Here is a 23,644-nt window from a genome sequence, read left to right as displayed (position 1 = left end):
TGATGTGACGGAAGGGATAATGAGAGCTGCTGCCTCAGTACCAAGACATGTGGCACCAGAAGGATGATGGCAGCCTGGACTGAGCTCAGAGAGCAGCTGCAAAAGCATTTCAGGGATGGATGTATGAGGTGAGGTGCTGGACATGGCCTTGAACCACCTGGTCTAGTGGGACACATCCCTGCTTATGGCAGGGGATTGGAACTGGATGATCTTAAGGTCCTTTCCAACCCAAACCATTATATGATTCTATGATGAAAGGCCAAGTTACAACACTAGTGTAACCTCTGCATGAGCACCAGTACAGCATCCATCAGCCTGCAGGACAGCAGGGGAGGAGGGAGAGCGTCTAACTGAATGGAAGGGGAACCTCCATCTGGAAATGACAGCACTAAACCAGGGAAGCACCGGAAAGCTTTAGGAAGGAACATATGGACGCTGGATGTGTGGTTGGTTGTGAGAGAGAATCACAGGGATAAGGTGGGAAGCCAAATTTCAAGACTGAAAAGGCGTCAGAAAAAAAGAGCTGGAAGAGAGAATCTCCCCCTGGATTTTCTCAGGGAAATGGCCCAGAAGGGACCTACCAGGGCTGTTTCATTTTCACTCTCTGACAAAGGGAGGCTGTGTGCTGATGCAGTAGGTTTCCTCTGGGGAAGCTAGGCAGAGATTTTCCCATCCCCAGCCAACACATGAAGTATAATGGATGTTAGTCCTCTAAACCTCAGGGGTCCAGGCAGCCCCCGAATGCCCTCCCACATCAGGAGCTGAATGCAGAGGAGGCCCCTGGATAGGCTAGGGCTTTGGAAAGAACTTATCCTTCAACCCACACTCCCAATCTCATCGGCCTTGGGTACACATAGGGACTGCTCAGCAGTGCCCTCTCACCAAGGGCAAGGTAACAGCTTCTTCAGAGCCAGCTCTGCTCCAAAGTAAGAACTCAGTAAGGGTGCTAGGGCTATATAAATAAAGCCAGCATCACCTGGCAGTCTGGTCTGGATGGCACATTTATTTTCTGTAGAGTTTCAGGTTTCTCTTTGAAAGAAGGGTGAGCACCCACAATGGAAGAAATGGGAGATGTCCAAGGGTTTAGGGGTGCAGGAGGCATGAAGGGAAATGTTGTAGCACTCGGTGCTTTGAGACTTGCTCCCGACCACAGCAGCCCTGACAGGCTGCTGTCTAAGGGGATGAGATGGGAACCAGGACAAGAGGCAGAGCTGAGGCACGGGTTGTTGTGAGAGCAGAAGTAAATTGCAGGCGAGGAGAGCGAAGCGTGAAGGCTCTTCCTGCAGCTTGACCTTCTTTTGGTGTCTTCAGGGGCAGCCGATGCTCTTTTTGCCTGTTATTAAGAAAGGTTGCTATGGGAAACTCTGTGGCCTCTCCTTTAGAAAGCTGCTGCAGCAGAGATGGGAGCTGGTGACATATGGGATGAAACCCTATTGTGTTTCAGGGGCTTCCTCCTCCCTGTTTCCCAGCAGGGCCCATGGGATGCTTATGTTCCCCAGAGGCAGACTGCCCCTGTGCCTGGCTCTCTCCTTTATGTAGCCTATGCAGAGCCCTGGAAACCCTCCCTGCTAAAAAATGACATTTAAGGTGTAGCAAATCCAACTCCCCTGTCCCCATCAAACTGCTTTCCTACATGGTTATAGTGCATATGGGCTATGCACTGCAGTGCCGTGCTCCTACAGCCCACTGGCCTTGTTCCCTGTGCGTTCACACACATCCATGCGTGCACACAGAGAATAACTCATAGATTTCTCTTTAAAATCGTGTGAAAGAAATGTACTTTCATCCAGATTTAGTTTGTGGAAGGTGCAACCCCACGCAGTAGTGGTGGTGAGGGAAACTCCAACCACTGCTTCCCACCTGAAACCTACTAAGTAAAACATGGACCCATCAGAAAAAAAGCCTTAAAACCCCAACCAAAACCCATAAAGAATAGCAATTCTACCTTGGAGCATAATGTGAAAATACTTAGAACCTCTTGGAGATGCACTGTACCTACCATGAGTTATTACTTGCTTAGAAGCTGATACCAGAGGCATGAGATTCAATATTCACCTTCTGCTAGTCATTATTCTTCAGCTTAAACATCTCAAGCATACAGGCAGCGAGAGGGAGAACGCCTACTCACCAGTTCCACATCCACAGGCCCGAGCGGTGTGGATGCAAAACAATCTGAAACGAAATGAGGGGCTGGGAATTGTTCAGCCCAACACCTCTGCAGAGTGCTGTTATCCTCAGAAATGAGCATAGGTCTGAACTGGAACTGCCGCATCCAGCATCCCCACGTTTCAACCATCTGCCTTTGGGTTAAAGCATAGATACACACAGACCTGCATCAGACATTAGGGGCTTGTCTGCTCTGATGGATGGTGCTTCTTGTATTTATCTGTTTGCAGTTTATCACAGGCTGTGTGTTCCGTGGGTGAGTGTCTGCTCCCTGGTGCTGGTGGTTGCATTCTGGGCCCGATGCTGATTCCTGGGTATAGGGGGGAATTGCACTGACCAAAAGGGAAACTGAGTTTGCAGAAGTGAGAGGAGGTACCAGCATGCAGGGGCATGCAGGGGTGGGTGGGAAGGAAGACTTGTCAGAGCACAAGCGTGATGGGGAATGGCTGAGGGACCCAGGGGGTTCAGTCTGGAGAGCAGAAGGCTCAGGGGGGACCTGATCGCTCCCTGCAACTGCCTGACAGGAGGATGGAGCCAGGAGGGGCTGGGCTCTGCTCCCAAGGAACAAGGGATGGGACAAGAGGAACCGGCCTCAAGCTGCACCAGGGCAGGTTTAGATGGAGCTGAGGAACAATTCCTGCCCCAGAGGGTGCTCAGGCATTGGAACAGGCTGCCCAGGGCAGGGCTGCAGGCACCGTCCCTGCAAGTGTTCACACACCGTGGAGACGAGGCCTCAGTGCCATGGGTCAGTGGTGGCCTTGGCAATGCTGTGGAACAGTTGGACTTGATGGTCTTAAAGGTCTTTTCCAACCTGGTTGATTGTATTCTTCTATGATTCAGTGGAGAAGCTGGAGCTTGCTGATGGGCAGAGGTGTGGAAGCTGCAAGATGAGCAGGGAGAAGATGCACCATTCAGGCCTGGAAGAAGTCATCTTTATTTGTAGACTGTAAGGAGATGATGTGGAGTTTGCTGCTGCTTGTTGTTACTTTGACCTTTACTAAGCCTCCTCCTCTCTTTGTGTTTCCAGTGTGTCAGCTCTGGTTATTTTTACCTTCAGCATTGCAGAGCAGTGGGGCCCATGCAGCAGGTGAAGGTTTGTGTGACACTCTGTGTCCTTCCTCACACGGCTCTGCAGAGGTGATGCCTGAGCTGCTGCGGCACTGGCTGGCTGGGTACTGGTCTTTCCACAGTCCTGTGATGGGGCAAGAAGCCTGGAGCTGAAGAAGGACCCAGCTCCATGCCTAAACACCAAACAAGCCATGCTCTGCTTTTGAGACTTCTAGACCTGCTCCCACCACATCATTTGCCTTAACTACCTCCAAAGGAGGCAAATGTGTGTGATTTAGCCTTGAAATTATTCCCTTGCTTTGCTTTCAGAGGATATTGTTCCTGTCTGCACATCTTCACATCGCCATTACCTGCAGTTATGTCTTTATCTGCACTCACTGGGTGATGGATATAATCCCTTAACTTAATCAGAGCATCTCTGTGCACAGTTAAAACACTGAAACAAGCAGCCTGCTAAAGGGATGTGTGGCTGCTTTTTTTTTCCCTCGCAGCATGATGATACATTGAGCCACAGGCAGCAAACAGCTTATTGATGGAGCAGTTGGTGGGGTTTGGGGTCAATGAGCATGGCAGGATGTGGCAGGGAGAAGAAGGAGAGGAGTTCAGGCTGTCAGCAGCACAATGAGGAGAGGATCACTTTCTATCTCCTCTCATCTGAGCTGCCAGAACACCTAAAAAGAAAGAGCTGGACAGGACTCTGGATAGAAACCTCATGTTTATTTCCTCAGTATGACAATGCTTGAGAGGAAGAAAATAACTATATCCCAAGACCTGCTAGGAAGAGCCCTTGGGGCAGTATTTATGCAGCAACAATACCTAGATGGTTACAAGAGGGGAAATGTAGTGCACCCAAAGAAAAGTCATTCCTGAACCCAAAATAAAGGAGTGTATGTGATGCTGGGTTGAAAGCTGGATGATGTTCCAGGAGCTGTTTGGAGGAGAGAGATGAGGATTATTGACATTGATGCCTACAGCCTCATAAATGTCAGAAGGCCACCAACCTGCAGCTGGGTTGTCTGCATTGAAGCTAAATCAAATTACATGCAAGTAGAGACACAAGAAGGTTTCTTTACTCTTCCTGGAGTTGTAGGTGATGCTAAGTACAAAAATACAGTGCTCTTGTGTCCCAGGAAATGTGTGCAGATGTCAACATCAGTAGGTTCCACTTGAACAGACTCAGACCAGGTCTGAATACAGCCCTACCAAGGTATGTGGGTTTGACCCTCTTCCCTGAAAGCACCCAGAGGTTTTGGGTTCTATGGGGCTTTTTGTTCCATGTTGTGATGTCTGCTCAGAGTGGTTCCTGAAGCCTTATCCGGAAGTAGCCGTTTCTTCCCTTCAGTGTTCAAGCAGCACATTGCAGGAGCATTGGGCTCGCAGAGATGTGCAACCAGGGTTTGCTCCCAGTCCTGCCCGAGCTGGGAGGCTCTTTATGGCTGTTGTCTGCAGCACACATGGAACAGGGTTGTTTTCTCCCATTGCTGTTGGACACACCAGTCTGCTGCAGATGATGTGAAGGAAAGCACAAAAGGGAAGGTTATGGACTCCTGCTCTTGTGGGTTACCAAGAAACTGAACACACGACAGAGGCAGAATATGCTGGGAAAACATGAAAGTGTCACTGCTTGGCACAGATTCATCCTCCAAACCCTGAACAACTGAAGGGGCTTACGGGTGAGTAGCCTTGATGAAAAAGGGTCTTCTTCAGCATCTTCCAGATTAATAAATCACTGCAGTGGAAGACTTCCTTTGACTGGCAGAGTCTCTGTAGCTTTGGTGTTTGTTGTTCTCAATTCAGCCTCTTCATCCTTGGCTTCTATTTCTTTAAATTCAGACTTGCAGGAAATGAAGCTAATATTTCACTCTGTCTGCCAGCTTGTTGTTCCACAAAGCGGTGTATGAAAAGCATGTATGTGGCTATACCCTGACCTGCCTGGCAAAAAACTGACCCTTTCCTTCCACAAACACACACACACACACTTTTTGACTGGTTTCTGTGGAGAAGAACATGTGCAAAGCCAGATGAGAGCAGGCAAGAAAATGAGTTCATGAGGAAGGAACACAGCTAATATTCCCATTTCACCAGGGCCTTTGAATAAATAAATAGAGCAATTAATAATTAATAGACCTAAACTTGAAGTCCTTACTCTAGGCACTAGTCTCCTTCCATGAGCTATTTGCGCAAGCACAATGTAGGTCAGAAATTCAGATGTGGCATGAAGTAGATGTTAATAAATAATAATGGTGGGCTGATTTTCTCCCCTCCCAAAAGAAACATTAACTGAAGGGCCACGTGGAAAGCAGAAATCTGTATTGTTCTGAGGATCTTGCTTAGTGCTGGGGAAAGGAGGAAGCTAACGCATGGTCTGTGTCTTTCTTAGTCATCTTTGGTTCAATAAGCAGCAATAAAGGTATCCAGGGAAGGGCATCACAAGGCCTCCTGAGCCCTGCTTTGTGTGCGGAAGTGAGTCTATAGACAAGCTTCCTGAGTGGAAGAAACCGTAATATAGGTGGACTCAGCACTAATTCCGTCTACAAAAGCAATCTCCAAACTATCCAGAGGGATTTCTTTGAGTAAAGTGATGGCCAGCAGCTTCAGACTAAAAGCCACACAACAATTTGGTGGACCTGGAGTGTTCTTGTGGCTGAAATCAAAGCTTCAACACATGAATGGTGTGATCAGTAGATTTTGAGGGTCCCTTGCTCACTGCCACCTCCTTTTTAGGTCCATTTCCTCAGTTTTTACTTTGGAGAGGTGACATTACAACCTTAGGATAAAAACGATACAAAACTGGGTCAGGAAGGGAATTTGAACCATCAGTGCTTGGATTCTGGGGTCTTTTTCCACTGTTGTTTTCTTCTAGTTCCAGGTCTTCCTCCGCTTGACAGCTAAATAACCATCCAAGCAACCTGTGCCTCTTCTGCCTGGATTTCCTTGTCAGGCTTTAGTGATGCTTTCCACAAACTCTCCAGCCACACTTAGCCTCCTGCCCTTGCTGCCTGCTCCCTAATCTCTTTTCTGGCATTTCAAATTCCCAATCCTGACCCCTGCCTCCAAGGCTTCTTAAGCTTCTGTTTATCCCACTCTTCAGCAACCACAACAACATCAGGCTATTTCTCCTCTCTGCTTGTCTGCTTCTTGGAGATGTACAAAGGTTTCCATCTCTCTTAAGATATATACACAATGCTTCCCTGAGCTAACCCAGAAGCCTTCAAGTCCTTCAGATGCCCCCCTTACAGCTCGTATTTCTTGCTGCTTGGAAAGACAGTGAACAGAAAGACCAAACAACCTGCTGATGACAAAGCTATCTCTTTAGTTGGCAGAGATGAAAGGGGACTCAAAGCAACTTCACACAGAATCAGATGGGTAAATGGAGACAAAAGAGATTCAGTGTTTGGGTTATTCTTTAAAGGCTCTTCAACTCTTTGTACGGGGTAAGTTTCCACCTTAGCTGTCTCAGATAAGGAAGATACCAAGGCGGCATTGCAGACAGCTCCAGAAAGCCTTTTTGACCTCACTCAGCAAAACCAACTGTGGCAGGCTGTAAAAGCTGTGGGTACATGTCTGTCATTCCCATGATGGAGCTGAACGAGGAGGAATGAACTGAAATGTGCCTGTGACACACGTGCTGAAAAATGTGTAAGGCTGATGTATATGTGTTTAAAAAAAGACCCAAGAGTTGCTCCAGCAACATCCCAGTTTGGTTTTTCTGCTTTGAAGAAGGGTACAAAAGAGCGCTCATTTAATAAGATATGGAGCACAGAGTAGCTCTCTGAATTTCATAAATCCTATTGGAGAAGTCAAGTAGGCTATGGTTTTATAGCAGGCACCTTCCCAATCCATTGCTCAGCCAGGAGAGAGCCTGCTGGGACAGGCTGGCCAAGGAAGCTGTGGCTGCCCCATCCCTGGCAGTGTTCAAGGCCAGGTTAGACACAGGGGCTTGGAGCAAGCTGCTCTAGTGGAAGGTGTCCCTGCCTGTGGCAGGGGTTGGAGCTGGATGAGCTCTGAGTTCACTTCCAACACAAACCAGTCTGGTATTTTCAAGGCTGGGGCAGAGATGATCACCAGGATGACAGAAGGGACTACAAGGATGCTGGAGCGGAGCTCTTCATTAGGGACTGTAGGGATAGGACAAGGGCTAATGGGTATAAACTAACACAGGGGAAGTTCAGGCTGGATAGAAGGAAGAAGTTCTTTACTGTGAGGGTGGTGAGGCACTGGAATGAGTTGCCCAAGGAAGTTGTGAATGCTCCATCCCTGGCAGTGTTCAAGGCCAGGTTGTGCAGAGCCTTGGGTGCCATGGTTTAGTGTGAGGTGTCCCTGCCCATGGCAGGGGGTTGGAACTGGAAGATCTTAAGGTCCTTTCCAATCCAAACCGTTCTGTGATTCTATGACTAAGTCCTCAACATGCAGCCTCTTGTCCTGGCAAGTTTAGAGACCTGGTCCAGCTCCATCATGGGAATAACAGACAAGTACCGGCAGCCCAAAATATCAACCAGCAAATGACAGCATAAGGGGTGAATATGCAAAGATGATCTCTTTTCCTCCAGCAGAGTGACTCATTCAAGCCATGGCTGCTGGCTGGGGCTCATTAATTGCTTTAGCTATTGAGGAGGCAGCATGATCCATGATTTGCAGAGAAAATATTAATTGCATAAAAAGATAATCACGGCAAGGCAATTCGCTCCATGAAATGACTGTTTTGAGAAGGTGGCAGCTCTAGAGCTGGGGCAAGTGGATAATGCAGGAAGCGACGGGTGTTACAGTACATTGAGCAATTAAACACGCGCTCCCGGCTGAGATGTGTTCATAAACTGAGCAGCCTGTGAATCGCTTGCCCCAGGCACACTTGACAGTTCCTCTCTGTGACAGACTCACTGACACATAAACACAGCCTCTGACACTGGTCTGCATTGGCTTTCAGAGTCAGTGCTCTCCAGAGCTGCCCTGGGGACAGGCTGGGGGGAGCTGGGCTGGTTAGGGAGAAGGCTCCTTAAGCAGCTTAGAGCAGCTCCAGTGCCTAAAGGGGCTACAAGAAACCTGGAGAGGGGCTTTGGACAAGAGGGACAGGCCAAGGGGAATGGCTTTAACCTGGCAGAGGGGAGATTGAGATGAGCTTTTAGGCAGAAGCTCTTCCCTGTGAGGGTGCTGAGGTGCTGGCACAGGGTGCCCAGAGAAGCTGTGGCTGCCCCATCCCTGGCAGTGTTCAAGGCCAGGTTGGATGGGGCTTGGAGCAAGCTGCTCTAGTGGAAGGTGTCCCTGCCCGTGGCAGGGGTTGGAACCGGATGAGCTTTAAGGTCCTTTCCAACCCAAACCATTCCATGATTCTATGTAAATGTTCTCTCCTGCAGAGTGAGAAGCAAAGAACTCCAGAAGCAAAGCACTCCACAACTCAAATGCATCAGAGCCAGTGATGACCTGGCCTGAAGTGAATATCTGCTGTATGACTCCAAGCTGGAAGTGCACCAAAAAGTGCCTCTGAAATTGCTTTTTGTATCACAATAACTCATCCATGTGGAGTGGGACTGGTCCATGGCAACAACAACCCTCATCCAGAGGTTTTGTCCCAGGGACTCAGGAATGAAAAAGGGGTGGAATTGCAGTGAAGTTAAGCAACTTCAGGATGACACACCAGGTGAAACCAATGTCAACCAGCAGCAGAACCCAGATTTCTCCAATGCCATTCTAACTCCTCAGCCTTTGTGTCACATGCAATCCACTTGGGTTTCGTTAGTAAAACATATCTTCCTTGCACATGGAAGACAGAGCCTGCAAAGCTGAATAGGAGCTGATTCAGATAAGAATGTCCCAGTGGAACAATTGGTGCTATTTATAAAAAATGCACTCGTTGCAGTGTCTAATTAGAAGCTTTGCTTTCCACACATGAATTGGAGATAATGACTCTGAAAGAAAGTGAAGGGAACAATTTCTGTCCTGGAACTCACTTGCTAAAACCTCCTTCAGCTTTTCACTGAAGTCTCATCTGGAGAGTATTCACTCTCTGTAACCCAGCTAAATGACTAGTGGGCTATGGGCAGAACAAGGGGGAATGGCTTTAAACTGAGAGAGAATATATTTAGATTAGATATAAGAAGTTCTTCTCTCTGAGGGTGCTGAGGCGCTGGCACAGGGTGCCCAGAGAAGCTGTGGCTGCCCCATCCCTGGCAGTGTTCAAGGCCAGGTTGGACACAGGGGCTTGGAGCAAGCTGCTCTAGTGGAAGGTGTCCCTGCCTGTGGCAGGGGGTTGAGACTGGATGAGTTTTAAGGTCCCTTCCAACACAAACCATTCCATGATTCTATCAGTAGTATAGATAAAAACATAGCATGTATTTCCCAATAAACCTTCATATGTGGTGTTCTATGTTCACACAATTAAAATCAATTGATAGCTAAAACTTTTTGACAAGACAGCAAAGTAGTTCTCAAAACTCAAACCAAAATGAAATCAGAGCATTGCTTACGAAACCCTTTCAGTCAAAGTTTTCTTAAAACTGACACCAACTATTCCCACGAGATATCTCAGTTTTCATGAGGCAGCGATTTCTGATGCTGTGCTGTCAACACTGTTTGTCCATCCACAGCTCAGCGGGAAGCCTGACGAGTGCTGCCAGCCTTGCTGTGAGTGAGGAGCATCCTCAGCAGTTGTCAGGCACTTAGGGAGATGTTTTGGCCTTGGACCAAGGGAGAAAGGGAAGCCAAAAAGGCCTTGCAGAGCCAGTTCTCCATCCTGCTCCATGGCCTGTGCTGATGCTGGTGGGGTAGGAACATCCACCCTGATGCGCAGAAGTAGAGTTTAATTAAATCCTGTCAGATGGCAAAGCTCTTGGAGTCCAACCACCGACTACTTGTCCATCCAGGCAGAGAAAGCCCATCAAATGGTGTGAGATCTCGAGCGGTTCCTGACTTCATTTCCTTGCCATGTGAGCTCTCTATGAAGTACAAATTAATAACAATTATATGATTTTGATATATACATCATTGTTCAAAACTGATCAAGAACTGCTTTAAAAGCAGCGAAGGGAACATTCACAGTCCCCTTACAAAGCAGCTCTTTTTTACTCCTATTTTGCAGACAGATATAATGAAGTGCTGTTGGTCGGGGTAAGTATCTGTTTTGGAGATCAGACAAGTAGCTAGACAGGACTAGAAATAGAAACCAGGAAACGTATTTTTCACTCTGTGTGCCACAGTGTCATTCGTTCTCCTCATATGTTATAATGGAAATACTAAAATCACCATGGGAGCGTTGTGAGGTTTTGGTGGTGAAATACTTTGGAAGGCTGGAAGGAAAACATTTCCTTCCCCACATTCATCTTTGCATTGGCTTTCCTTCTCCACTGACCACAGTGAACACTAACAGATCCTCAAGTCTCTTGGCTTAAAGAAATGTGTCATTTGCATTCCTGGCTCTTGCTGGGTGCCACATGAACTCCTGCCAGCCACAAGGCAACCCTTAGTGAGCATTTCAAGGCTGCTTTGGGTAGAAGATGGAAGGATTCATTCTTCATGCTGGAAGCATAACAGCAGGCTGGGCTCTTCTGCTGCCTTGGTGATCCCTTTCCTCCCGAGCTCTGGTTGCTCACCAACTGGATGCATTGTATTGAGCAAGGCAGTGACATTCCCACTCCCTTCACTGAAATTAGGATACAGAACCATAGAATGGTTTGGGTTGGAAGGGATCTTAAAGACCATTCGGTTCCAACCCCACTGCCATAGGGTATATACACCACTGCTTGGAGATGTGTTCACTCCTGATCCCTCAGCTGCAGCATCACAGCAAATGCGGTTACTACAAGAATCTAGAGAAATATCCTAATCCTTACAATCTTCATTTTTCTTTTAAAACCTTCCTTAGTTCCTTGGCATAAGGTTCACATTATAGCATATTCTATGCTCTGCACTTCATTGCTAGTCATGGTCCTCAAAGTTCATTCCTTCTACCTCTGCTTGTTGGGCCCACAAGAGCTTGGTTAGGATTAAGTAATAACTGCTTAGAAAGTGAACAACACTGAAACTTGGCAGACTAAATCCTGACCAGAAGGGATACAGGCTGAAATGGGAATATGGATCAGTCCGACCCAAGCAGGAGGTACCAACACTGCGTCCTTCTCATACCTAAGACATAATGAGTAACCCCCTAGCAGGACAATGGGAGTGTAGCCTCTGTCTCTGTAGATGGGCTTCAACTCCAGCCTTTGTTTCCACCATGCTCATGTGCCCAGAAGGAAGAAGCAGTGGATAGGATTTGGGAGTCACTCATAACCTTCAGCATGACTTTACTCATATGGCTTAGCATGGATAATTCCTTAGGCAGCTGGTGATCAATGGGACCTGCTTGCAGATGAGCCCCCTAATGCAGGTCACTTGCCAAAGAAACTCAGCAATGGAGCAGAACAGGCAGTAATAAAACTCTGAAGAACCCCAACGTAGAGCTTCTTTTATCTCTCTTTAATTGCAAGGCTAATGTTCCACATAAATATCTAGCAGCTGGTTGTTTGTGTGTGTCTCTTTGAAAGCCCGGCTAAAAAACAAGAGAGAATACAGCTGGGAGTCAAAAAAGCTTTGAGAGGAGATAAGGCACTTTGCCACCAGCACTGCATGGGAGGAGCATGCTGACAGCAACGTGATTTTACAAGATGAAGTGCACAAAGTTCTTCCAGCATTTAAATATTTATTAAACATGCACCAGAGGCAGCCATGGAGCACCAGGACTAAGAGACCTCCTGGGCTGAAAGGTGAATACTGGTGGTATAGGATGCTCTCTAGTTCTACATCAGGAGAAAAGCATATACCTCCGAAATGAGCTGGGCAGTAATTGCCCAGTGCCACAAGGACAAAGCACTGTTCTTTCCTCCGTTGTCTTTATTAACCATAATTCATTTTTCACTTGAATCTGCAGCCATGACTGCTCTGGGTACCGAGTGACCATCTGGGTACAGAGGCATCCTCTGGGAAGCTCTGGAGGCTGGGAGAAGGGATGCAAGCAAGCTCCTGAAAAGCAGGGTCTGTGCTCCTGGAGACAGTTCCTGTGGTTCCTCATGCAAATGTATGGATAAATATCCAATTATGTGTGTTTGACAGAGAGCAGTGCCTGTATGAATAGAAACATGCAGCTGTGTGCTCATCTCAGACTCTTGTGCTTGAAGACTGTCTCCTGCCTTGAGGAGGTTGGTATCAAGAGATGTGTTAACCCCCAAACGTTAGCTGGGAAGCCACGAAGTTCACTTAAACCACCACAAAGGGAGCTGGCTTTCATGGGAGCAGGTGAGTAGATTAACTAACGGTCTGACCACACAGCAAAGGGCAACGTGCTGCGGATGCGACACAGCGAGTTGATGTGCTGTGGATGCGACACAGTGAGTTGATGTGTTGGTCTGTTGGGAATCAATGCAAATGGAGTCTGTGTGGCTGTATAATGAAAATAAGGAAGGAATGTAGACATAAACTCAAGTAAAGATGAATTCAGAGACATTAAAGGGGATCCTTGCTGAGGACGAATGTCTTGCATCAGTTAAACTCAGAGATTAGGATTTAGGAAGGGATCAGATGCTGCAAATAAGAATCTCTGCAAGGGCATCAGTGGCAGCATTCAAGGCCAGGTTGGGCAGAGTCTTGGGTGACATGGTCTAGTGTGAGGTGTCCCTGCCCATGGCAGGGGATTGGAACCGGATGATCTTTAGATCCTTTCTAACCCAAACCGTTCTATGATTCTATGACATGGGTTAGAGGAACTCAGCCTCAGTGTAAGACCCCTTTTTTATGATCTTATTCAATTACACAAAATATTGAACTCTAGATAAACTAATTATGTTCCTGACACCTTACCTTAGTCCAAATAAGATGAAGAGTATGTCTGGTGGTACTTAGCAGCAAGCTGGGCCTTTTAACATTTTTCTCACAGAAAGTCCTGACTCATCTCTGTCTCTCACCTCCAGTATTTGTCCATCACCTAAATTCCACTTAGCTGAACTAAAGCAAGGATGACATAAGATGCCTGTCATAGTTACTCACTCATGGTAAGCCACTACTCATTTTCATTTTAATCATAGAATGGTTTGTGTTGGCAGGGACCTTAAAGCTCATCCAGTTCCAACCCGCTGCCACGGGCAGGGACACCTTCCACTAGAGCAGCTTGCTCCAAGCCCCTGTGTCCAACCTGGCCTTGAGCACTGCCAGGGATGGGGCAGCCACAGCTTCTCTGGGCACCCTGTGCCAGCGCCTCAGCACCCTCGCAGGGAAGAACTTACTAATGTCTAACCTCAGTCTCCCCTCTGTCAGTTTAAAGCCATTCCCACTTGTCCTGTCACTACATGCCCTTGTAAAAAGTCTCTCTCCACATGTTTGTAGGCTCTCTTTAGGTATTGAAAGACTGTTATAAGGTCTCCTTGGAACCTTCTGTGTTCTATTTCGAATGATTATAAAGATTTTCCTCTATAATATAGGACTACATTCGACTGAGTTTAGTCCTACTAAAAAAGTTAAAATTAAACAAAAGTCACCAGCACCGGTGCCAGGGCAAAGCTTGGGATGCTGTAGGGATTCCTTTCTCGCTCAGTGGAGAGCTGGGTTTGAGCGATGCGCTGCAAGAGCTGTTGCCCTTTCTCACTGTGAAGGACCAAAGCTGAGGTGCAAGAAGAAGGCAGTCTTTCAGAGGGACCTACAACCTCCTGGCTCCTAGCAAACACAGCTCCACTGGGCTTCACTTTCACGGTGACTGTATTCAGCCCTTTCTGTCAAATCTTGGTCTAGCTGAAGATGTCCCTGCTCACTGCAGGAACTAGATGACCTTTGAAGGTCCCTTCCAGCCCAAACTAGTCTATGATTCTATGAAATCTGTCTCTTTTGTCTCCAAAATGGAGAAATTCATAGGCATTTCCTAACCCTTTGATGTTATAAACTCAGAAAGCAGAACAGGCTTAGAGCAGCCTAAGCTAATTTCTAAGAAACATTTATTGCCAGGATTTTCTTTCCTTTGGGATTTGTGAAACACCAAGAAATTAAACGCCTTTTTTATCCCCTGTTTTGAAATGCCTGCCAAATGGGCCCTGCAAACACGTCAGTGTGGATGCTCAACACAGTCTCTAGCTGACACTTTAATGACTTTGAAATACTTGCACTGTAGGAATGTGAGAATGCTGTTGTTTTTCTTCCCAGACAAGCATGGTGCCCACATCACCCAACTTCACCCCCAGAACAAGGTTTTTTGGGGTAGCTGTGGGAATGCGCACTGCACAGATAGGTGTGTGACATTTTGCTGGGCATGAGCAATAAACCCTTTCATGCCTAGGTTGCCATTTCTAGCCTTGAGCTGTGACAAAGTGGCTCTGATCAGATAATGACCCACTGTCTGGGCAGCAAAGGAGAAGGCATCACTGCAGCAGAGGATGGGTGTTTGATCACTAAAGTCATGACAGCATGGACACTACAGGTAGGATAAGAAAGCTGGTTTCTCCCTCTATAATCAGTGAATACAAGCTCCTTGAAGAGGGACATTAGCTGCTTCAGGCTTCATGAATAACTCCCTTGCTGGCAAGACCATACATCTTTTACGTCCACAGAGCCTCCTATCTCCAGCTCTTCTAGGCTGGACATTCTATGATACCATGTATCATAGAATCAAGTCACTATCATAGAATAAAGCAGGTTGGAAGGGACCTTTAAGATCATCAAGCCCAGCCATTCCCCAGCACTGCCAAGGCCACCACTAACCCATGGCACTGAGGGCCTCGTCTACACAGTGTGTGAACACTTCCAGGGACGGTGACTGCACCTCAACAGCTCAGATTGGGATGGAGACAGGAAACACCCAGTCTAGGGAGTTTCAAGCACAAAATTCAGTCTAACATGTGATAATAACCCAGTTCCTATTCTTGCATACCCGATGACAAGAGCTGCACCAGTGTCCTTCTTTAAACCCTCTTGTGGTATCTTTAGTAAGGCTTTCTCAGTTTCTAAAACATTCCTTAATGCCCTTTTATTTTCTCTCCTGCTTGGCAAGCCTTTGAAGGATCAGCAGCCATTCAGTGCTTATAAAAGAAAGCTTCCCTGAGGATTGTAAGGTACCACCTTTCCCTTGGGCAGAAAAGTGTTTCCAGCTCTCGGTGCAATTCGGTTTGCCAGCAATAGCACCTCTATGCTACAAACTCAACTGAGATACTGATTTATGCAGTAAAATCTCAGAGTGAATAACAAAACCCCTTCAAACCATATCACAGTTTTATCCAGCCTCAGGAACAGGCAGGAAGGTTTTACAGCCAGAGTTCACCTGACACTTTCTTGTGATGCATCCAAAGTCCAAAGTGAATTCAGGCTTAGCTTTCATAGCCAGACAAAAGAGTGGCTGTATTCAACAGTGTGCCCGTTTGAGTAACCTCACTAGATAGGATGTGAGAAGCTCACAGGTAAATGCTCTAGGAAGCCTGAAGCAATATTTGTACAGCTATTCTTAGCAGGGACTTTATTGACCCAACATCATCTCTATTGCTTAAAGATGCTGCTTGTGCTAACGTGCTAGACTGTCAATCGTGGGCACTTGAGGTTTGCTTATTCTTTGAACTGAGAGAAAAGACAGCAGTAGGGAATGCTTCCTTCCTGCCTTTCATATTAACCGGTGTTTTGGAGCTCCAACCAGTTTACCCTCCGTCTTCAGAGCACTGTAAAAACAGATAACCTCTTCCATTCTAGCAAGCAGGACCAGGAGAGAAACCACTTTAACTCCATTGAGACTTCCAATGTAACTGCACATGCATACTGTGGATTTTTCTATCCAGGCCAAGATCTGCACACCCATTTTGTACAGGGAACAGTGTGAACATCTGGCATCGGCTAATGACTCACCACCTCCTTAGGCTGTCATCAAAACCCTGGTTTAGTAGGACCCTGACCTAAAGCAGTTCTGAGCAGTACATATGCTTAAGCCAAGGGAAAAGGAACATCAGGAGAAGGGAAACTGAGAGAAGGGGATAGTTAGTAGAGACATTGCATTACTGAGACATCTGTTTGCTGCAGGGGCAGCAGAACAAGACAAGCTTGTGAAAATCACCTTTGATGCTCAGGGCTGAAGCTGAAGAACCTGACAAGATCTGGATTCTGGGGAAAATCCAGTGAAAAGAGGTGGCATCCCCATTTGGAGTCCATCCAGTTCAGCACTCAGTGACAAGTGCAGCCCTTCAGCATAGATCGCTCTAATTGCATGCTATTTATTGTGTAATTGCCCTATAAACAGACACACACATACAGCATAAGATAATTGGGATCTGTAATTATATGCAATTAGCAACATTCATTGCTCCCTGCTCTACTTATCCCTAATGAATGGCCTGTGCAAACAGCAGGCTTGGTACTGGGACAAATTGCTGTGTGACATGGGCAAAGGGAGCACCAGAGATTAACACCGTTGGTCATGGAGTGAGAAAACGGAGGAGTATCATGGTCTGGCACGAGAGATGAGCAGGTCCCCAAGGCCTGGGGAGGGGTCAGAGGGGCAGAGGATTCCAAGGGCTCAGACTTTGCTTTTAGACCTGGTTCCACAATGATGCTGGTATCTACGCATCAGCTTCCCCACCTAGAAGACAGAGCTGGCATCCTCATCCTCTTTGAAACGGAGGTGGGATGTACAGCAGCAAATTGTTCTGAAGGAGCTAAGATACACTGTTATTTCAACAATCCACAAGTGGCTCTCATACATCAGAGTCCAGTAAACACCTCGAAATCCTAGTGGGCGCAAAGGAATGAGAGATATAACTTAAACGTGTTAATGCTGCACCTGGTGAGAGTAGCACTGCCTGAAGGGGCACTAATGTGTGGCCAAGGAACTTGTCCAGAGTTGGAAATCTTAGGCCTAGTCAAAGCCAGATGTTTCTCAGATGTTGACAGCAGACCATAGGGGAGCAGGGACATCCTCATCACATCAGGCTTATAAAACAAAGCAATTAAATGTGGGAAAATGATATCTGTGGGTACAAAAAGAGCCCTTCTGTGCCCAACAGATTGAGAAAATGGGGTTTTCTGTCCCTAGCAGGGAAACAGAGCTGGTCCCCGAGAGAATCAGAACTGCCTGCGAGGCACTCCAGCAGATCTGTCATACACTAAACAGTGATGACAGTGGTGAAAAAATACCCATGTACGAAAGAAATGTGCAGAAAAGGGAAACCACCCAGCTGGGCTTCCACTCTGTGCAAATTCAGGCCATGGAATTATCTGGGAGGCTGCTTTCCTGCTGGCAAATATAAGCCAATATCTTCTGGAAGAGATAAAGGCAAAGCATTTTCTAAGGCCCAGCTCCCCTGGGATGCTCTATCCTCCAAGGAGGAACTCAACATCTTAGCTTAGAGTTGCTCTTTTATTCTCCTCCATTATTTTCTTGCATTCCCAGCAATGCAGGTCGTGTATTTTGGCCTCCTAAGGCCCATCTTTGCTCTCTTTTCCTCCCGTGTATCCCTCTGGACTTCACCACAGTGGTGTGAGTAGAGGTGGCATGGCCAAGCTGCTGCTGCCTCAAAGAGACAACACTCATCCTTACTCATGAGTACCCTGTACTTATCGAGGTACAGGACTGAATCTGGATGGGTGCTTAGTGGAGGCAGAAAAGCCTCCTATGTGCAGTTTGTTTTGAGGAAGAAGATCTCTAAGAATTAAACATGAACTTCTGTTCCCCTTCGTTGGATCAAGGTCAGAAGATCCTGTCTCAGTGAGGCTGGCATCCCTCCACACACACAGCCTGTGGCAGCCAAAGGCTTCTCTTTGTACTCAGCTGGTTTGTGCCCTTCCCACAGGTCCAAAAAGGCTTGTTTAATGAAATCTCCCATCTAATGGCAGAGTTCCCTGACACAGGCTCTCTTGAGAGATTTAAGAACAAGCAGAGGAACTTCACCCATGCGAAGCAAAGGGTAAGCCATGGGTGGGTGTGTGACAGGCTCTGCTCTGGTGACTTTGGATGATAGTAAAGCAGCTCCTAGGAAATGCTTTTGCTGCTTCTGGTTTATCCCCTTTCCAGTGTGTTCTTGGCTTCTTGGACCTGTATTTCCTTGAGATTGAGTTTTCCTGTGCATACTTAGATATTGGCCTTTCCTTCTCATCACACAGCTCTTATCTGCATTTCATCTCTGCTTAAGTGACAAGATTCCCGCATCTGCTGCTGCTGCCCTGGACCACCCTATAAGGCTGCCTTGCCCTGTGAAGCACAGCTTCACAGCTCCTGGCTTCATAGAACCATGGGTTGTAAAGGACCTTAAAGCTCATCCAGTTCCAACCCCTGCCATGGGCAGGGACACCTTCCACTAGAGCAGGTTGCTCCAAGCCCTGTCCAACCTGGCTTGGTGCAATCCTGGCAACCCAGAATAGACAGCCATTGGCTCTCCCTGTGCCAAGGAGCCTGGCACAAAGTGATGTTGGCCAAGCATAAGCCTATGGACCTGGAGCAGGGCAATCTGGCCCTGCTTCAGCTGGAGAGCTCAGCTAGGTAATCATAGCAAGCCAGGCACAGCCTCCGTTCTCAACAAATGCTATATTTAATGTGAGTAAAATAATAACAGGGTTTGCACTCCCTGTAGTTAGGAAGGAAATAGACTGCCTGCACCTTTGGTGACTGGTACTGCTAAGGAGCAGTGCTTCCTTGTCTTGCCCTGGAGCATCAGAACTTTTGAGAACCAGCAAAGGCAGAAGAGAAGAGGGAAGAACTTGAAATAACTTCAGGCCAGACCCTTCTCACTTCACCAGCAGCCAGACCTCTGCCTGGGGCTAGAGGGGACATGAAGCAGGGCTGCATCCTACAGCTGCCTAAAGGCCATCTCTACCAGCAGCATCCTTTTGATAGCATAAGGAAGAGAAGCAGTCCATTTTTGTCTTTGGCATCGGAGCAGTGCAAGGGACCTACTATGGACTCAAAGAGACCTAAAATGACATTTTTAAGCCCTCCATCAAAGACCAGCAGCTGCAGCCATCAAGACTCTTCTTTAAATTGCCATCAGACACTGAACTAGCCCATTATGAACAGTTTTTTGCATCTTGTGTATATGGGGATGGATTCACCTGAACACTCCTGTGGGGTGCCAATGAGGTGAGTGTTTTGCCTCACTTCAGGAGACTCAGGAGCTTGGCTGCATGCACAGAAGGAGCAACAATTTCAGTGGCTTTTGCAAAACAAGCACAAGCCACAATAAAGATCAATTTTCCTTGTTCTCCCAGCATATTAAGAATGAAACTACTCTGCAAATCCTAACAGCATCCAGCAGTAAGGTTGATTCTATGGAATATGAATAAGTGCATGGGGCGATAAAGGAGGGACATGAAGAGATGATCTATGTAACTTTTAAGCCTCATCAGATAGGTTGTGCTTAAGCAACTCCTTACATCCAGGAGGATGCAGAAGCTGAGTGGGTGATTGATGAGGCCCCAGCTTGTGCTGAACACTGCTGAGATGTGGGCAGGGATGCATCTGGGGTGGAGATGCAAGGAGGCAGCCTTAAAACTTGACACCATTTGGCAGCTCGCTGTGTGCTCAGCCTTGGCAGTTCCTCCCTGTTTGGGTTGCTACAAGTATGGACAAGGGGATTGAAACCACTAATTTTGGAAGTCTCTTAGAGCTGAGAATTGGCACCATTGCAATTGTGTCTCATGCTCCTTGGAGAAGAATCACAGAATCCCAGACTGGTTTGGGTTAGAATGGACCTTAAAGTTCATCCAGTTCCAACCCCTGCCACGGGCAGGGACACCTTCCACTAGACCAGGTTGCTCCAAGCCCCTGTGACCAACCTGGCCTTGAACACTGCCAGGGATGGGACAGCCACAGCTTCTCTGGACACCCTGTGCCAGTGCCTCAGCACCCTCATAATAAACAGCAGTGCCAAAGATGAGTGAGCTGGGTAAGTGGAAAGAAAGATGGAAGGAGTTAGCATGATATAACATTGACCTGGAGGACAGTAGAAAGAGAAATGTGCCATGGCAAGTTCCAGGGCATACGGAATGAGAAGGAAGAGCAGACTGACTGAAGAAGCACAATGGGCTATGAAACACCCATAGCAACAGAATCATAGACTCATAGAATAGTTAGGGTTGGAAAGACCTTAAGATCGTCACAGATTTAGTTAGAAAAGCAAGCAATGCCTCCCAGAGTGAGGTGTCTTGGTGAAGGAGATGACTGAACAGGACTGAACCAAACTCAAGCGAAGAAAATCAGTCTGAAGCCAGCTGGCACTTGCTTCAGAAAATGGACCCTTAGATGTCAAAGCAGTCTCTTACCTCAGTTCAAACAGACCCCGATGTCCTGTTTTTCTTGGAGCTGTTCATAATCTCATCAAAAGTTATGGCAGCATTAATAATCATGATGCTTGGCTCCAGCCCTAATGTCCACTTGAAGACATCTGCAGATGCTGGGTCCTGCTTGCGTGTGCCGTTTTATTGTCCAGTTTCTCTTGCAAGTAATCTGATTAGACTGTGGCACATGAGATATGCAAAGTATTGCTGTGCTGCAAGGATAATTAATTTCCTCATATGATTTTGAAATCATTCATACACTGTTTTCTCCTCTGTTTATAGACTCAAAGCTTTTAAACCAAACAGGCACAGGGTAATTCATCCTGATCAACCGTTTAAGCAGGCTGGCCAGGCTGTCTTACCAACAATTTCATTTTCAGACCAGCAACATCTGTTTGAGATCCACTGCCTATAATTTCTCTTGATTTTCCTGGTCCTCAGAGTCCATTGCAAGAAGCGTTCCAACATGCAGATGCAGATTAGAGCATATTCAAGCTGTCAACAGGCAGTGATCTTGATCAGGCACCACCATTTGCGTGGGTGCTGGAGGCAGTGGTGGTAATGGCACAAGTGCCTTCCCTTGGCTGCCATAAAGCTTACTACAGTCTTCCCATTCCCACCTCTGTGTCCAAAGAGGATAATGCATTTTTGGTCTTGCAGGAAGACTGGAAGAACTAAATCACTGAGGCCAATCCACGGTGGGAATAAACACATCCATCCATTCCAACAGGAATTTAGAGACATGGGGTGAAATCTTGGCTCCCTTTGGCACAAGCAAGATACACAACCTTTAGTTTCAAGCAGTGGTAAATCCAGCTCTCCTGCAAGGACACGTGGGATGATCACTATACCCAATGTAGGACCAGAATATGTGCTATCAGTAGATCGGAAAGGATACGGTGTATTTGCCTCTCTATCACTAGCAGCCTTCACCACGATGTGTGAAATGAGATATTACTAATGCTATTCATCTGCAGTGGCAGCAATCTTTCCCCAGCTGTGCAGGCTGGCACTGTAATTACAAACGCTGCTTTTTTACCCCATGTGCTGACTGCTCACAATCACCAACCACTGGTACTTGCTTTTCTTCAGTTCCTTTCTCTAATGAGGAATTAGCCTATACAATGTTGGACCCAGGGTGAATGTAACGTTCAGGTGGATACCTATGCCATAGCGTTCAAGGATTGTAAAATCTGATTTAGCTGAGTTATATTATTAGGAAATATTTCCTGGTGTATGAAGTGGCAGCTGTTGTGGCAGCTGCTTTGGGAAGAGAGTAAATCTCCAGGGTCACACAAAGGATGAGAAAATGCAGTGTAGGTCCTCGCTGGAGAAATACAACTCATCTGATAGATAGCTCTCAGGCTTAAGCCTACATGTGCCAACAGGCATAAAAAGCCACAAAACTTGAATCCAGGGCTTGGACTGATTAGATATAAGGTTAGATATAAGGAAGAAGTTCTTTACTGTGAGGGTGGTGAGGCCCTGGCACAGGTTGCCCAAAGAAGTGGTAAATGCTCCATCCCTGGTAGAGTTCAAGGCCAGGTTGGAGAGAGCCTTGGGTGACATGGTCTTGTGCGAGGTGTCCCTGCCCATGGCAGGGTGTTGGAACTGGGTGATCTTAAGGTCCTTTCCAACCCAAGCCATTCTATGACTCTAATCTCTGTGAAATGCTGGCACAGTAACCCCCCAAGTGCTGGGTCCACATGTGATGGTATATGAATATGAAAGGAGTAAGTTTTAAGTCCTGGTCTTGTTTTGTCCATGTGAAGAACGCTTGGACAAACAGATGCAGCCACTTTGTCTTTCACAGAGTCAAACTAGATGACATGGACCCTTGTTCTCCTGCTGCCCCACCATTTTGCACATGCAACAGGCAAAACTAGTGAATGAAAATGCTTGTGAGGATGGCAGCTTCACTCAGACCTCATCCATGTTCACGATGCTGTAGAATGATTTTGTGGACCTTTTATTTTAGCTTCGTATTTATATGCATATATTTGATCTCTTCTACTCTTAAAATACTACCGGAAAGGCTAAGAGATGTTAATGTGAAGATAGATGGCAGATCTGAGATGTGCTACCAACGCTGCCTTGTCACCATCTGGGTACACGAACGTGAAATTGAAATGTAAGTTTAAAGCAAAAATCTGTTTAAATTCTTTCAGATTTGCCTCCCCAGCTCTTACAGACAAGACTGTGTGGCAATAACTACACAGAGAGAGCAGTTTAATTCATCTCTTCTTAAACAGAGTGCTCTGGGATGCTCCAAAGACAACACATCAAGTTCCCTGTAGAAACTCAAAGCGGGAAAGATGACCCTCAGGGGTCCCTTTCTGTTCCCAAATTCATTGCATCCCTCCCAGCAGCGAGGCTGAGACAGGCTGCTGGGTTGCAATATGAATACACTGTGCCCAGCTGCAGACTCTGAAGGCCTCTGAGAAGTTTCAGTTAGGAAGGAAGGAAGAGGTTGTCCCAGCGGCACAGAGCATCATCTCCTTTGCTCCGAGCAGCAGTGGCTGCCCAAATGCTTGTAGATGCAGCTCAATATCACTCATGATGCTGAGATCTTGGCTTGCTCATGAGGCAGGAGGGATGCTGGCTGCTGAACTCATTACAGCAGGTGCTGATCTCTGGGGAATTTCCTCCCTCGGACCTCATATTTAGCTATAAATAGAGAACAATGCAAACCACACTTAATTTACTGGACATTTGCTTGGTCGATTAGGTGGATGCCTTCTGTCTGGACAGATGAAGACCACCCAGGATAGCAGAGGAGCTTAACCAATGCTTGTTTATTTCTTCATTATGCTGAATGCCTGGATTGTGCTCAACATACTGCTGTGGTGGGCACTGATTCCATTCTGCAGCTAAGTTCTTTCATATTGTCTTGGGAGATGGGCTGGGCTGGAGGTAGGTGCAATCATCGAATTATGGAATCAATCAGGTTAGAAAAGACCTTTAAGATCATCAAATCCAACCGTTCCCCCTGGACTGCCAAGGCCACCACTAACCCATGGCACTGAGGCCTCGTCTACATGGGTTTTGAACACTTCCAGGATGGTGATACCATCACTTCCCTGGGCAGCCTGTCCCAATGCCTGACTAGGCAAGCTTACACTGAGCCCCCAGCAGCAACCCACTTTCCTGCTGCTTG

This window comes from Lathamus discolor, chromosome 6 (assembly GCF_037157495.1).
Source record: "Lathamus discolor isolate bLatDis1 chromosome 6, bLatDis1.hap1, whole genome shotgun sequence".
In the NCBI taxonomy this organism is placed as follows: domain Eukaryota; kingdom Metazoa; phylum Chordata; class Aves; order Psittaciformes; family Psittacidae; genus Lathamus; species Lathamus discolor.
The sequence above is the reverse complement of the archived record's forward strand: the minus strand, read 5'-3'. Positions refer to the sequence as shown.